Below are 5,159 nucleotides of genomic sequence, written 5' to 3'. Positions count from 1 at the left end.
TTCAGGTATTAAAACTTTCTTTCTGTTGATTCTCTCCGATTCTGTAAATGAGTTTTGATTATTACGTCCTGTTTTCCGTTGGGTTCTCTCAAGTTCTGATCTTTTTCTTGTAATTATCATGGGGTCAACTGCGCCTAGTGTTTTATCATGAGGACCCAAATTTATGGATGGGTTTCTGGGTTTGTTTATTCATGTTCTTTGTTTGGTTGTTGGGGATTAGGAAAGGGTATTCTTCATTCTGTTGTTTATGTGTTGTGGTGGGGTTTGATAAGTGATGGAGAAGGTAAAGCCAACCCAAGACACATGTAGTTCATCTTTAGGTCTCGTTTTGATCTCCTATTTGAAATTCTAACTAAGATACTTTATTGTTGTTCTATTTGTAGATTTTCTCAGATGCAGCAAGAGTTGGAGGCGCAGAAAGACCACTCCTTTTCTTGATTTTAAAGAGAGGGAGAGGGAGGCAGAGACACAACCCAGAAAGATTCTTCATTTCTTATGAATTGGGTAGTCTAAAGCTTTGGCCTTAGGCTTTTTTTTTTTTTTGGGGGGGGGGGGGGGGGGGGGGTTATTAATTGGTTTTGGCTTTCTGGGTTTTTTTGGGGTTATGAAGAAAAAAATGGGTAGGGGGAAGATTGAAATCAAGAAGATTGAGAACACCAACAGCAGACAAGTCACATTCTCAAAGAGGCGTGCTGGATTACTCAAGAAAGCTCAGGAATTGGCTATTCTCTGCGATGCTGAGGTTGTTGTCATCGTCTTCTCTAACACTGGCAAGCTTTTTGAGTTTTCCAGTGCTGGGTAAATTTTTCTACTTTTTTTTTAATTTTGGGCTAAGTTTTCTGAATTTTTTAAGGTTCATGCATGTGTTTCTGATCATGTTTACTCTATTTATTATAATTTTCCTTTTGTCTTTGGTTGAAATTATCTGGGGCTTTGATTTAAATTTTTCAATGTCTGCATCACATCTATAATTTGTTTATATTTTATTGTTTTTATTCTATTATATGGACTAGTGGGTGCTTCTGTTTCCCTTGTTTTCTTTTGGGTTCGTGTAAATGTCAATCCCTACATTGTTGCTCAATAGTTGTTTAGTACTAATAGTTGTTGAGTTTGGGGGTTTTCCTCTGTGGGTAGTGATGATTAATGAGCAATTTGAAGCTTTGTATTCTGCAAAACAATGTGTTATATATTTGTGACAAGTTGGATGCGAGTCCAGAATTGAAATCTGGTCACCTTGTTGTTGTTAAATCAATGGCTACCTCTTTTCTATCTTAATTGAGTCTGAAGTGGACCTTGGTAAGCTAATGTTGATGAGTATCTGTAAAAGGTTTTGTTTACTCTGGAAGGTTCAGTTTCAGTTTCCATTACTGGTAATCTGGTCACTCTAGCGTTGAAACCTATAGCAGAAAAATAATCTACTCTACTAGACTTTAAAGGAGATTTTTGTTTCGTGAGAACTCCCTTGTTTGGTTGTTTCTCGTTTGTGCCTTTGGTGAAGTTGGACATGGGTTGATTTTGAGGATTCTTACATGACTTTAAAGTCTTCGCTTTATGCTGATGCAATGCCGGTCTGGCTGGTTCTTGTATTTTATATCCAGACTGTGAATTTTGTTGTTGAGCTCTCTAATGACCTATTAACCAAGTCTCGAATCTCTGCTAACCTATTCGCCTTGCGTAAATAAGTCTACAATCTCTGTTTGACTGTCTTGACTTGTGTGTAGCCACCTGTTATAGAAGATCAATTAGCACTTGAGTGAGAGTTCATATGTCCTTAGTCCTCACTGATATTACAATATTTGAATATCCCTACTCTCTTAAGCTATTAGTCTTTCTCTGAAGATGCTGTCTCCTCTTTAGGTAAAGGTGCTTTCTCCAGTCCCCAGTCTTTATGGGACATTTCATTGGCAACCATACTTTGTTTTCTCCAAGGATTAGTGAAACTAAGTAATGTCTTTAGTTAATTAGTTGGTTCCATTGGTATCTTTCTACCATATATTTTCGGTTAGAGCATCTCTTGTATGATTGCATTAAGCTTGAGACGAAGCATTAATTCGGTTGCCGATCTAATACTGATTTCATATATAATAACTTAGAAATGATGCTGCAATGCAAGTGCTATAGCCACATGAAATTAATTGTACCCTGTTTTATTCAAATTATAGCTGCTGATGTTTATCTGTACCAATTTTTTACAGTATGAAGTGAACTATTACAAGATACAGCAAGTGTTATGAGTCTTCAGAGACCGCTCTGGTAGAATCAAGGGCAGAGGTATTCTTCCATATAATGTAACTTGATAATTTATCTTGTACCTCACAAACTTTAAACATAATTTTGTTAATCAGTTGCCATATGTTTGCTGTTCTTGTTGTTAATTGTTCTTCTCCTGGTTGCATATTGGTGTTAATTGTATGGGAATTGAGAATCCAGTATAGATGTTAAGGTAAAAGGTCATATGTTCCAATTGTTCTGTTTTCCCAGGGGTTTTATTCCCTTGTAATTGAGGTAAATGAAGTACCTATGTGTTTCCAGAAATTATTTGGACCTTCCTGGATAGAGTTGGGACTGCAAATAATTAACATAAGTTCTGGAGTCTTAGTCTTAACAAAAACATTTTACTTTTAGCCATCAAAGGTAACTACTTAATATACTATATATGGAAGGTTTTAAGAATTGTTCTGCTGCTAGAAATGACTTTATTTAGGCTTTATAAGAAGTAGCTACACTCATTGCATCAGATTTAATACATGAACACTGAAAGAAAATAGCTTGTACTTTTTTTTTTTTTTTTTGAATTGGCTAGTGAAAATTTTAGTAACCTAGAAGGCTGAACTGCTGAAGTCAATACCCTGTTTTCCAGTGGTTGGACAATGTAGTTATGTACCATATTCAAAAAAGACTATTAACATGCATACCATTTAATTTATAACATTTTGTTTTGCATGATTGTTGTAGACCGGACTTGAGTCTGCGCAGTCTATAGGTATTTTAATGTATCCTTGAGGCTTTTATCTGTTTGCATACTCTATGCTCTATACATGTTCTATGTGCTTCTTCTCTAATAATCATACTTTCTAGATTCAGCATGCTATTGAAAATTCTAACTTTATCTGACTCTTCAGGAGGATGACCCTAAGGACGTGGATGTTCTAAAAGATGAACTTGAGAAGCTACAACAGAATCAATTGTACGTAGTAGTTAGTTTTTATATCTAACCTTTTAGACTTTTGGAATATGTGGCATCTCTTGCATGAAGTAAGATATATATTTGATTGTGTAGGCGTCTGTTGGGCAATGACTTATCTAGTTTGAGCTTGAAAGAATTGCAGAAACTAGAAAATCAATTAACTGAAGGATTATTTTCAGTGAAGGAGAAAAAGGTTCTTCAAATTTTATTTCCTTTCTCATTTTGTGATGAGATATATGAGGGATATCATCCATGATACAAACTTATCATTTGCAGATAAGGTAACTGAAACTTCTTAATTTGGATGTTTGCTGTTAGTTTTTCAAAATAGTTTTGTTTTAGTTTATCAGATGACTTTTCTTTCATTGTTATTTTCAGACTATTACAATGGGCTAGGAGAGCCAACCATGTTTATGGTCAAGTGGAAATTGATGAAGTGCGTAATGAGCTCGCAAGTTATGTGTTGAAGAAATAGGCTAGAAATGTGTTTTTGTGCTCCAAAGTGACAATTTAAAGTACATTTCTTCACTTATTTTGCTAGTGTAGTATAGATGTGCTCCATATTTTGGTGTTGGAGTAGTATAGTGCTCATTTTTGGCAATATTGTCTAATACGTTTCAGTACAATTATGTGGATTATAACAATATTAGATATATATTGGTAATTACTGTTCATTTGGTGATTTTTGATTTCATTTTCTGCTGTACGTACACAATGTTCACAACAGCCATACAATAAAAACTGTTGTGTGAGAGTAATACAGATCACGGATGAAATCAATGTTTTAGTTGTGTGAATAACAATCACACAACAGTTTTAACAAAAAAAATGACTTCTGAATCACCATCACACAACGGGTTCTTAAGTTGCCCGTTGTCTGAGTGACGTTCACACGACAGTTAATGATGTCGACAAGCTATCGACAGTCTATCGACATGCTGTCGACATGGATGCCGAGTTCTTCAGACGACAGTTCTCTAAATCATGTTTCATCAGACGGCAGCGAGATATACGACAGTCAGCTCCGCATCAGACGACAGTTTTTAGCCGTCGTCTGATTCAATTTTTGTAGTAGTGTTAGTTTTTGAGAAAATTTCCTTCACAAAAGTTATGTAGGATGTTAAGTTGAGTCCGTGGACACATGACACTCTTAAGTAGGAGTTCGTATACGAAAGTTATGGTCAAAATACTAAAATTACTGTTCATGATAATTTTTCTATAAAAGAGGAGTTACTGTGGTAAGTTTCCATTTTCGGAAACTTACCCCCGAGAGTTTCTCTCTCTCTCTCTCTCTCTCCTCTCAACCTCATCATCTTCTTCCGGCGATATCCCCTCCGTCTGGCAACTGATTTTGATGCCATAAGTACCGTTGGAATGCTCTCATCATCCTCTTTAATTCTAGTTGGTTTGGTAGCTTGGCTTGAACCGTGGAAGGTGCAGTAAGAAGAAGAAGAACGCAGTGGGTCTTAGAGCTCTTGGATCATACATCAATATCTCAAAGTCTCTGGGTCCAATTTGAAGTGTGAAGCACGAATTGAAGGATTGAAGATCTAGGGTTTCAATCCCCTCTTTGCTTTCGAGGACGAGGTACCGACCCATCGCTCGACGAGGATCCATATGTTTGGGTGCCACGTTAGCTGTATACTGTGAGTGGGCTTTTGTTTTAAATGATGATGCATGCGTTTATTTCTCGAATTAATGCTTTACTTAACTATCATATTATTTGTCGAGCATATTAGTTAGTTTCAGATATTATTTGGTTTTGAATATTTATTGGAATATTGATTGGATTTTCCATCATGAATTTCAATCATGAGTTTTCTATGCTCGGATTTGGACTTATCATTTATAATGATATTCGACGAATTATTTCCTAGGTGATTTCCAGAATTATATACTACATTTTTTTCCGGCGATTTTGAAATTTATGAAAGATTTTCGATGGAATTATATTTCTTGATTATTTATCGGC

General features: G+C 35.8%; 1 pseudogene; it reads left to right on the top strand.

The window, feature by feature from the left end:
- Nucleotides 1-565: 565 nt before the first annotated feature.
- Nucleotides 566-3,443, top strand: LOC112177590 (annotated as a pseudogene).
- Nucleotides 3,444-5,159: the final 1,716 nt, after the last annotated feature.

The sequence above is a fragment of the Rosa chinensis genome, chromosome 7 (genome assembly GCF_002994745.2).
Source record: "Rosa chinensis cultivar Old Blush chromosome 7, RchiOBHm-V2, whole genome shotgun sequence".
Lineage (NCBI taxonomy): Eukaryota > Viridiplantae > Streptophyta > Magnoliopsida > Rosales > Rosaceae > Rosa > Rosa chinensis.
Note: the sequence above shows the minus strand (reverse complement) of the source record. Positions and strands in the feature narration are given on the sequence as shown.